At 46.8% G+C, this 11895-nt stretch overlaps 1 protein-coding gene across 4 annotated transcripts in view; it reads right to left on the reverse strand.

Annotated features, from left to right (window-relative positions):
- MYO6 (myosin VI) overlaps positions 1 to 7071 on the reverse strand; it is a 118640-nt gene extending 111569 nt beyond the window's left edge. For all 4 annotated transcript variants that reach the window (XM_056343566.1, XM_056343565.1, XM_056343564.1 and 1 more), the window contains exon 1: positions 6985 to 7071. The gene's annotated coding sequence lies outside the window, so the exon portion shown is untranslated. The remainder of the gene's footprint in view (positions 1 to 6984) is intronic.
- Between the last annotated feature and the right edge of the window lie 4824 nt (positions 7072 to 11895).

Consider the following 11895-nt stretch of genomic DNA (forward strand, 5'->3'; position numbering starts at 1 on the left):
AACAACTTATTAGGAGCCCATAAAACGAGACAAAGATTTATCTCATTAGTTTTCCTATTTTTGTAAAGGATCACAGGTAAGAAAAAAAAACAAACACAAAAAAAACCCAAAAAACATAAAAGAGATTCTTCCCCACTCCCAAAACTACCACATGTACTAAATCCAAGTATTATCTTTACGCAGTAATAACAGCCCATGTCTTCTTAGGGCCCTCTGAAGTCCGTGATCTTTTACAGTCCTTTCCAGTCCTACTGTTATTACTCTGACATTCCCTACATACACTCTTTATGTCCACATTTCTCTCTGCAACAGGGCTATTGGAGGTGTTTGTGTACCTTTTGGTAGAGGCAACAAAGGGTTACACAGGTTTAAGAGACTGCAAAAAATGCTGTAGTTTTCTAAGAGAGGGTGGGCTGAAAGGGTAACAGCTTACCACCCCGAGAAGGGTAAACCTTTCACCTGCCTCCCCTTCATTTTTGCTCCTCGCTACATGTTCCTGCTGCCCCACTGCATAAGCTCGGACATGCGTGATGTCCCTCTGCAGCAAGGATAGGGAGAAAGGTGATGGGCAGCGGCACTGCCGGGAAGGGAGCAGAGGGGAAGGTGCAGCCGTGAAAAGATTTCCTCTTTTCAGGGGACCAGCTGGTAATTACCTCAGTCCAACTACTCACAAAACTGCAAACCTAGAAAATAATTGAAATTGAAGTTCCTAAAAATATTTGTCAGATTGTTCATTCCTGAATGCTTTGAGTGCTGTCCTGGAAACTCTGCGGTACGTAAAAGCAGGGCCCAAAGCACAGGAGGTTACCGCACACCATTAAACATCAAACCAGCAGAGCAGCTACAGGGCATCCCCCTCCCAAAACTCTTCAGTGCCCCCGCTGAAACGCAGAGTGCCACTGTGGGCAGATTCACAGGTTCATGCTATGCCTGAACACAGAGACACCCAGCCAAGAAAAAGGATGATGGAGCAAAACAGCCAGCCTTTACCACGGAGGATTTCAGGAAAGACTTTGCTATCACCTCCGCAACTATACAGCGGGTGCGATGGGCTGCACTTGAATAAATCAGGGAAGAACAAAGCACAGATGGGAACTCAGAAGGGGTGTCATCACCCCACTGCAGACACGGCCTCCCTCACAGTCGTGCCAGAGGACTGGAGAAGTACGCGTTTCCCTCCCATGGGCAGCTTCTTCTGGAACAGGGCTGTTGCACTATCACCTTTCAGTCAGGTTGCTTTGGATCTGGGTCACTAAGAACTAACCTGAGATGACCAAAACCGGCTGGGTGTCACAGCAACAAAGAGGGCAGAGCACATGAGAGGGACAGACTTCCGGACCATATAAATCACAAGCTGGACTAGCTCAAAATACAAAACGTAACGATACTTACACAATTTCAGATCAGGCCTGAAGGATCCACAGAAACACTTAGATACAATTCCCAAAGTTTCTGCTACCGATATAGCCAGAGATCTTGCTGATATTCAAGAGATTTTGTGAACCACTGACTTTGTTACATTCCCTGCTTCGATTTCCCTGCCCCCCCCCAAATTTCAAATGAGTCTGCTAAATCTTGTTAATGACAAAGAAAACAAGTTTGTTCACAAATCATTATCCACTACATAAATAATACTCTTAATTTGTCTGTTCACAAAATAAATTCAGCAAGCTCTTTCAAAGCATACTGCTTGGGAAAAAAAAAAAAAAAAAAAAACCACGAAAGAAAAGTTTTATGTTAAAAAAGGCCTTTTGTTGAGCATTTGCAAATCCAGGGTTCACGCAGACTTCCAGCTGAAAACTCTTGGAATTTCTCCATTGATTTTTCTGAGAGCAGACCAAAGCCCAGAAGGTGCACATACAGACACAGCCACCGCAGCTCCAGCAGGGCTCACGACACCTCCGTTCAGCACTGCCAGGGCTGGATCCCAGTTTGAAGACTGGCCCCATTCTGCCTTTACCACTCGGAGATCAGGTGAGCACAGCAGCAGGAGCACTGTGAGCGGCACATACGAAAAGTTGAGTTTTAACTCCAGATGTCTCATCCATCTGTCATTCCCTGGAGCAAGCAGAAACTACCCGTCATCCACCCACTTGCAGAATGAGAAGCATTCAGCTGACCAGGAAAGACCCCTGGCTTGACAGAACTGCTTTGGGAGTGGTGTAAACCCTGGGTACGGCCTGCAGCAGAGCCACAGCAGCACCCGGCTAACCCAGCGTTCGCGCATGCTGTGCTGCTGACAGCAGCTGCAATACAGCTCACAGAGCTCCAGCATGCCTACAGGAGCGGCAGCCAGCACCGTGCCCGCAGGGTAAATGCCACCTGGCCACAACTCGCTCCCTTTTCACCAGAAAATCTTAGTCTGCTCCCAAACCACCACACCAAGCAGTCCACAGGTGGCAACAGGCTTTGCCTTTGAGCTGCGGCACGCAGCACAGTGGCAGGACCGAACCAAACCCGCCGTTCCTGGCCAAATCACCCTCTGCTCTCTTCTTGCATGCTGTTCACAACAGAAAAAGCATAAACTAGCTTTGGCTAAATCAATTTTTTTAACTGGTGTTCTAAGATAGTCGCTTACTGAAAGACAGAATCAGCATGCTCTTTCCAACAGAACACATACTATTAACTATGTATGGTCATTACTTACAGAAATCATACTACCAGAGATTAAAGAGCCCAGGGATTTCTTCTTCTTGCCATCAGAACCTTAGCAAAAACCATGAAGGGTGCTGATACTTCACATTTAGCTTCACAAAACTGACAACTCTAGGGGAAAAAAAAAAGTTTCATCCCCAGGATCTTCCTGAGTGTTCTTTGTATTATTATAGTGTCTACCAATACTTAAAGAATGTAAGTCTCAGTCACCAGTATTTACTACAAACATCACAGTTATTCCAAGAAACAGCAAAGCAAAACACTAAATAGATGGCATACTATGTTAAAATGTTGTCATTTTTCTCTTCCCCTGAGTACTTTAAAAAACGGATTAAAAATGAGGGTATCTAAAGAAACATACACCACTTAACAAGTCTGACTTCTTTTTTCTTTTTTTTTAATAGACTGACAGTTCTTTAAAAGCGTTTCAGAACAGAAGATGCTGTAACATTTGGACAGAGGTTATGAAGCCACATACAGTATATACTAAAATAGATGATGAATACCTCAGGTGTCCCTCTCATTTTCCTGGTTTAAATCACAATACGATCCTACACCTACACTTCCTAAGGGATTACAGGCTGCGCTCCTAAACCACAACATTTTGCTGTCAAACGCAATAGTTTGCTGCAACACTATTTTAAAACCAAATGCATTAAGCTGTGACATCAGATGACCAACAATAATTGAAAGATTCTAGGTCTTTATCACGGAAACTGCATTTCTTTTGAGTACTAAAATTACTCTTTCCACATCAACTCAGGCCAGAATACAGACAGCACCTGACAAAATCATCACGTTCAACCCCCTGCACGAGAACAAGTAAAATAGTCATGAGGAAAGTCTTTAATATATCCTTAACACAAGTCCTATTATGACTTTCAAAAACCTTTGCAAAAAGAAGATTGTGCAACCTCAGCTTGCTCCATTTTTTCCCCAAAGCATATCAGACTAAGAACTACATCAAAATTCTGACACAAATTAGTTTTACCTTTTTCAGTATAGTCACTGGCAGGACACAAAGCACTAATTTTAAGACTATAGCATCTTCTTGTCCCCTCATCTCATCCTCTTTCTGCTGGAAGTGAACTTGTCCAGCCTTTGTAGAACACACTTCCCAAACACACATGGTCTCTGTAGACGATACTTTCCAAACCCTTCCTAAACCTTGACGACCATTTCTGCCGGATTGTGACATTTGCATTTATCTTTTTAAGGGCTGTGGCCAAAACTGAACGCATTATTCTGTTAACTTAGGTTTCACTAGTAAGAAAAGTTAAATGATAAACTTCAACAGCACTGCATCTCACTGTTTACCACGATCCCCCATAACCCTCAGATCTGCTTCCACGGTGCTGCTGCCAAGCTGACTTTACCTATCTGCATTATGGGACCTCCTTCCTGGAAACAGTATAAGATATACTTATTAAATTATTATATTATTACAATGAATACAGTCATTGAATACATCACAGATCTCTTGCCTTCCAAAACAGAGCTTCAAAAATAAGGCCTGAAACGCCTCCTTGGTCTCCTTCAGACTCTGTGCTAATTCTGTTGATCAAAGACATCAATGAAAACACAAAGGTGCCTGAACTGGCCCCAGCACCACTTAAGCTGACTTTCCAGTTTGATGGCAACTCATAATCACTTAGTGAGAATAATCACCCAGAGCTGCTATCTCTAGACTTGGTCTCTTTGGCTCCGCTGTTCTCAAACACTTCAGATGAATAAACAATTTTCCTAAGAGCAGCCCTACTGGGTCACACGGCTGGTCTGTTGTCTCCGATATGCTGCCTGAAGTAGTCAATGCCTAAAATTAATAAAAAAACCTGGTAATTACTTGACGGTACTTTCCCAGTATATTCTCCCAGGCTTAACGTGACCCCCTGAACCACAAGAGGTACTCTGTAAAAGTCAGCCTTAGTGGATTTTTCTTCCATCAATTTGTCCAGCTGCTTTTCGAGCCCCTGTAAACTTTCAACATCCACACGCTTCAGAAAGGATTTCCAGGGCTTAACTAACTAAGCACTGGGTCAAAACCCAAACACACTCCTTCTGTTCATTTTGAACGTGCCAGCTTAAACTGATGCTTCCACATTTTGTACTGAAGTGACAATAAATAGTCCCTACGCAATTTTGCCACACCACTCATGAGACTGTCAACATTTCTAAAACTTCAAAACTTTCCTCAGACCAGAATTATCAAATACCAAGAGAATATGAAGGTTAGATTAGGTCACAAAGCCTTCGCCACCCCTGCAGACCAGGCACAAGGAAGCACAGCTTCACCTTGCTTACAGGAACATTATGGTTAATGGGCCAAAATACCATCCCAGTATCAAAACAAAGGCGAATGCAATCCGGATCCAAAGGATGCAGTACTTAGTGCAGATTATACATGAATGCCCACTCGGGCTAGAAATGTGGGGGTGGGGAAATTACTTCAACTTACAATTTCTGCAAGCTAACACTGACGCGGTTTTAACTCAGAAAGCTATTGAGCCTTGCAGCAAATTTTACTGCCTTTATGTTCATGCCGCTGGCTTTATAGTTTCACAGTCAAGGGCATAACTGTACCATCACTGAATAGTTTATTAACTTACACGCATTAAAAGCGCATCCACTAAAAATACAGTCAAGCTAAATCCTAATTTCTGTTAGATAAAACTGCATTGCAAAGTTTCTAACTTGTGCTCTGACAATTTTTAGATTTACTCTCCCACCCCAACAATACTCAGATCTTTCTTTAGCAGTTATTTTATAAATAGCATGCTTTAAAACTGTGCTAACTTACAAGTCAGCTATATGGTATTTAAACAAATATCAGAAGAAGACATTTGCTTGTATTTTTAAATCTGCACAGAGATAATTTTAATCGTTAAATCATTTCTACTGTCATCAAGCTTTTTTCCCCAAGTACTCCCCTCCGTCTTGAAGAAAAAAGTACTGATGACACTTAACTCATGAGTTCACCTCTACCCTGTTAATTAGTCACATTTGCAACAGAAGGACTCAGCCCCACGGCCAACCTTTGTACTCCGATGGCTGTGAACCCAGTTCAGAGGCCGCTCCGCAGCCCAGCGATGCTCGCTGAACTGTAAGAAACTGGATCGCCTCAAAGTTCCTTCCCTTCCGACAGCAAGACAGGACACGAGTCACGACGCACTGCTTCCCTCCACCTTTGTAAAAAAGGGCTGACAAGCAGCAATATTTAGGTGAAATACCATCCTTTTATACAATCTGTAATCAACTAAATTAACCATCTCAAGCTTACAGGCCTCTGTGGGCATCAAGATTTACTAGGTTAGGAACCTGAGGGCCAAGTAGCAGGCAAGCATCAACAACAAATGCGCTGCACCGCAAACTGTAGCCGAGCGATGGCCCATTCCCATTCAGGTGAGGAACCTTTTGGAGTTTCCCTGCTCGGTGAGGAACGCAGGTTACAGGAACCGGGTACCGCTTTTTGGTTGTACAGGCCATTCACATATGCTGCTCTCCAAAAACGCAGCCCGCATAAGCATTTACGCAAGAAATACTCCAAGAGAAAACACTTTCCAATCGCACTACTGGTCATACTGCGTTCAGCCAATCCAGGCTGTAAAAAAATTATTTTCCGTGACAAGGATAATACTACAAGCACAGAGATGTTAATGAAACACGGAGAGGAGCGCAGCATAACTCATGACCATCTGTAAAACACCATCCCTGCTAATGGGAAAAAAAATGAAAGAGGGGAAAAAAAACCCAACAACCAAACCACAGGAAAGGAATTCCCATGACAGTTCAGGGAAGGAAGTAAAGAAAAGCCACTGCAGACCGCTGCGCGCCCGGCTGGGAGGGCCCGGGGCCGCGCACCCACCACGGGCCGGGCTGGGGGATCCCCGCCCCAGCCGGGCGCTGCCCCGGGGCCGCCGGCGCTGCCCGAACCCGCAGACCCCGGCGCCGGGACACGCCTTGCGCCGCGCCGTCGGCGCCGGTACGTTTCCTTCGTTACCGCCGCCTGTAAGGTGAGAGTTACCGGGCGCAACAGCCGCCTCGCTCCCTCCCTCCCCGGCGCCCCCGCCCCGAGCAGCCCTTGAAGAAGCACCGGCCGCTGCAGCTGCGTCTGCTGCCGGAGGCCGCCTGCCCCGCAGAGCCCCGCTCCCCTCCACGAAGCCTCCGGAGAACGCCCCGCCGGGGAGCCGATCGCACCTGCCGCCGGGCCGGGCCGCGCCGCCCCGCGGTCGGGCGGGAGGCGACGGGGCAGCGCGTCGCGGCCGGGCCGGGCGGGAGGGGTTGCGGAGGGGCGGCGAGGGCAGCCCAGGGCCCGCCGCGCCGCGTCCTTACCTGCTGCGGCCGCCCTCGGCGCCCGGCTGCCAGCCCTGCCGCCGCCGCCGCTGCTGCGCTGCTCTGCGCCGCCGCCCGGCACGGCACGGCACGGCACGGCACGGCCCGCCCGGGACGTCACCGCCACAGGGGCAGGCCGGGGGCGGGGGCTGCGCCGGCGAGCGCGGCGGGAGGGTGAGGCCCTGGGAGCTGGGAAGCCGGGGCCCGTCCCGCCGCCCTTCGCTCCGCACCGGCGTTGCCTGACGGGGAGGCCCAGCCTGCCGCCTGCCCCGGGGCTCCCCGCGGCCGCCCCGGCCGGTGCGGGCAGGGCCGGGCCCGGTGCCCCCCGGGCGGCCCGACCCCGCGGCCTGCGCCCTGCCGGCCCGGCGGTGTTGTTCACGGGCGGGCTCCGGGCTGCTCTGGGAGACGCTGGATTTTTTCCTTCATTTTTTCACCCACCCGGTCACGTCAAGGGTCAGGTTTGGGGTGATCTTTGTCTTTATAAACCACGGCCCCCTAAGGAAAGGTGCAGCGCAGGTGGCAGCTGCGGCCGCGGGCAGAGCTGGGAGGGCAGGGGCGGTGTGACCCCGCGGGGGCCCGGGCCCGGGGCCCTGCCCGGGCGGATCTCACACGGGCGGGAGCGGCCACGGTCACGGCCCCGCTCCCTGGAGGAGCAGCACCTGCCAGCCCAGCCCTCTCCCCGCGGCTCGCAGGAGGCCGCGCAGTGCCGGGCCGCCTCCCCGCCGGCCTCCGTGGCAGCTCCGCGGGGTTCCCCTGGCACCTGCCCACGAACCAGCCGCTCATCTGGTGGCTGGCGCACTGGTGTGGCTCGGGAAAGCGGCCCAACTGGACAGCATTGCATCATGCTCGGCACCCACAACCACCTTCCCCTGGGCAGCCACACTGGAATTCTGTCACCTCCGCGTCCCTCGGCTTTACGAGCGTTCATTCCTAGCATTGCCAGCAGGTTCCTCAGCTTTCCTGTAAACACTTTGTTTCTCTTCACGCAGTACCTCATGAGCGGCACAGTGACCCTAACTGCATGTGCGAAGCCGCTTTGCTCTCCACCCGACAGCCATAAAATTCTTGCGCATTTTGCTGACAGAGGGAAACAAACCAGTTCATACTTCAAAATCTCTCACATTTGCCTTAATCTTGCAGCCCTAACTGCCTTTCTTTAGTCACGGTGTGCTTCACTGCATCCTTTTTGGGTGTTCGGACAACACCAGGAACATTGTACAGCCACTAGCTAATAAATAATTGAAACAAAATGTTTTCTTCCAGCCGTATCAACTCCTGTAGATACAACAGTTATAATAAGGCCTTGGCCTCTTTTAGGGGTTAAAGAGAAAACCCAGGGGATTCTCTCGGGAAGGGATTCAGTCAAGGATCAGTGTGGATATACACATGGGAAGGAAAATGGGAGTACGAAAAGCACCTGAGTAATCCTTCATCCTGGGCAAGGCATGGGTGGAGTTAAATCCTATGTCCAGATTAACATTCCTACAACTCCTGAAACGCGCTATGAGGTTGTTTTGGTTTGTAAAACGTTCCACACACCTGCAAAGCAGCAGAGTGAATTTGACAGTTGCGTCTTTGCTTGATATAATTTAGGAATCTTTAAGAATTTGGACAAATCAAAATACTGTATAACTTCTAGCAAACGGGAGTTTGCCTTTGGCTTTACCTTTCAGGGCAGTACTTTGTATGTTCAGCCTTACTTCTGTTTATGTAAAAGAGAGATAAGGATAATTATCTGGGAGGAAAACTGAATGGAGTTTTATGTGGGAGGATGAAACTGACTGGACCACTCGATTAAATGTAAATTTGCTGACTGGATAATCCCCTCTCTGTTAGCAAAACAGGCTACAATGTCAAGAAACAGTCAACAAAATATTTTCAGTGTAAACAAGCTGGTCAGTTCCATGGTGCAGTGGAAGCCAGGCAGTGCTGAGCACTCCCACCATCCGACATGCCGCTCCCCCATCAGGAGAGGCGTGTCTCCACTCTCTCCCCTCTTTTCTCCCTGGGAAACCTAAAAATAAGCCAAGACACAGCAGCGTCCATTCTGTAAATCCTCTGGGAAAATGCAGGAAAACTCACACACAAGTAAAATCTGAGGGCAAGAACTTCATCGTAAGCCGAAGGGCGGGATGGGGTGTGGAGGGAAACAAGGCAAAATGTGTTTTACTGTACCCCTTGCCTGTATATGAGGAGGGAGGCAAGATGCCTTTCCAGTTTCATTCCTGGGAAAGTTGGATCAGCCTCTAGTTTAGTCAAACTGAGACTTTCTTGAACACCAGCAATAGCAGGGCTGGGTTGGAGATGCCAACCAATTTTTGTTTAGTAGCTGTATAAGGGACAGACACAGTTCAAGGCTGTGAGGGAGAGCAGAGTGCCTTTAGCATCACCCTGTTCGTCCCGCACTTCAGCGCGTCAAGCCGGGGAAGCTGCAGCGGAGGAGCATCCATTCACAGCTGCAAAGCACAGGTGGGGTCTGTTGGCATAGCTTTCGCTCGGGGTGGGTTCATGCTGTACCCATCAGACCGTGAGGGTCTGTTCTGATGAATGAGAAATATCACGAGTGAAAAATGTATATAAGTGCTATCTTAAATTTGCAAACGCAGTATTCTGGACAGCCAACCAGGAATCCCACCAGCATGCCAAAGGCAGAAGGATCACCGAGACAAGGCAGCGTGACATATTAAAATGTCTATTGACATGTGCACGTGCCTCTTCACTGCAGCCCTGCTGCAAAGAACTGATGATATTACAGATGTTTAAGGTGTCTTCATTCAACCAGATATTAAAATCAAATATTTTACTGTGAATTCACGTTGTTACAGATTACAGTAAGCAGTTTCTGCCATTAAAGTTGCCACATATTTTTTAAAAAATGTGTAAATCGTTTAAGCCACCATATTTTGTCAGTGCTGATGAATGGTAGTTTGGAAGGATGAGCAGGTAAAGGACCCCAGATGACTTCTCAGAAAACCCTGGGAGAATATTATGTGTGTTTTCATTTCAAAAAACATCATACCATGTCTTGGCTGTTTAAATTCCTGTGAAAGTGATTCCTATTCATATGTACAATTAAGCCAATCAAAATGTAGACAATTCAATATAAACACAAAAATGTAACGGCTCTCACACTTGCATGGCTGGAAATTTCATTCCAGAGGTGGTTAGTATTGTGAGTGCCAAGTTTCTCTCCCCACACTTTATTATGAAAAATTAAATGCAAAAATCAGGTTCGACATCGACTACAAGCCTTTACCAACTCCTCAGGTGGAAAGCCTGTGTTTAAATCATGTTGGTATTAGCTGGGTTTCCCCATGGATTACACATAGCTACAACTGTTTTACACTTCGCATATAATGGGCAAAGTTCTGCTTGTAAAAATGTCCATGGGCACTGATATAAGTCACAGCCAATAACTTAATGAGGCCAGAACTTCATTTACTTTACGCTGCTTTGTTGGCATACTCTAAATATATAGGAACATGATGTAATTACACTGTATCTGTGTAGTGTGGTTGTGTTAAAATACCTCACAGCTTGTCAGCATCAACTCACAGAGTTTCCTGATTGCTGAGTATTTCATTTTAGTGGCTTGATACTCCCTAAAATGATTTTATAGTTTTGCAATTAATTTCTGAAAAAAAACCCAACCTAAACCAAACCTCATTGGTTTTAAAACCATTTTGGAATTACCCATGCGGAGTTTCCAAATACAGGCACTGTAGCTGCCAACATAGCCCTGCCAGCACAATTTATCTGCTACTTGGCTGGATAAAGAATAGCTTGCTCATATGTTTGCAAAGAACATTTCTAACTGGCTCAAAGTCTAGCAGCTTATGTTCAGAGACAGAGATAGACCAAGAAAATTTGCTGGGTTTTTAGCAGTAGTGTGCTTACCAATTGCAAGATGACGTTCCTTTCGGGATCAACCTTTGGTTTCTTTCGGAGGAGGCTTAGTCTAGATAAGCACCATTCATTTCCTTATCATGTAAATTATTTACTGGAAATTGGTGTGTAAGTCTTATTTTACCCGGTCCCTTTCACTTAGTGTTATGTGCACATACATAATTTTCTAATTTTGACAGCTGTGAAATGATCCTTTTTTTTCCCCTTCCTCTTTCTTTCCAGTAGACTTTACATGAACACCTATTTTGCCCACACCTAATTTTTTTAATATTCTGACTTTTCCACATGCCTTCTGTATTCCAACAGCTTCGTTCAAGTTACAAAATTTTAGACAAGTTTTAAGGCAAGAGCTCCTCCGTAAAGTCTTCCTGTTTCCTTTCAACTGGTAAGTAGTTCCTTTTGCATTATCAGACAATGTATTAGTTAAGGAAGGTTCATGGTTTTGCATTTCCACCCCTAACAGCATGTAACCAGTTCCTGAAGCTGGTTTTTTTGACTGGGAGTAAGTCTCTTGGACTGGCCCCGTTTTTCTATTTCCTCTCCTTAAAGGATAATTCAATTAAGGAAATAGATTATTTTGAATTGTGGGTAGCTCCAGAGAAACAGGCTTGCATAAATTATAGCATGAAAGGAGGTAAGAGGAATCCCTAACTCATCAACTCATAATCCTTCTGAAGTCTATTGCTTTTTGTTTTACTTTTGTGAGCAGGTTCATTCTACAGGACCCAAATGGTGAGGAAAGGAAAATGAGATTACAGTACCTCAGAGCAGCTGGAAAATATTCCTGGAGTCATCCCAATATTTGAGGACAGATGGATTCCATTCCTGGTACAACACACCCCGTGTTTCTGCAGAGATTTGCTTTTGTTTCTGCTGAAGCTTCTCTCTGGCAAAGGTATCATGGGCCCACTCTCACCCGTATCAAAAGTAGAATGGGCCCCACCAGTTTAGATATTTCACCTGGAGGACAGGGAGGAGCTGCAGTGTAGGAACGAGAACCCAGTA

Source organism: Falco biarmicus, chromosome 6 (genome assembly GCF_023638135.1).
Source record: "Falco biarmicus isolate bFalBia1 chromosome 6, bFalBia1.pri, whole genome shotgun sequence".
In the NCBI taxonomy this organism is placed as follows: Eukaryota; Metazoa; Chordata; class Aves; order Falconiformes; family Falconidae; genus Falco; species Falco biarmicus.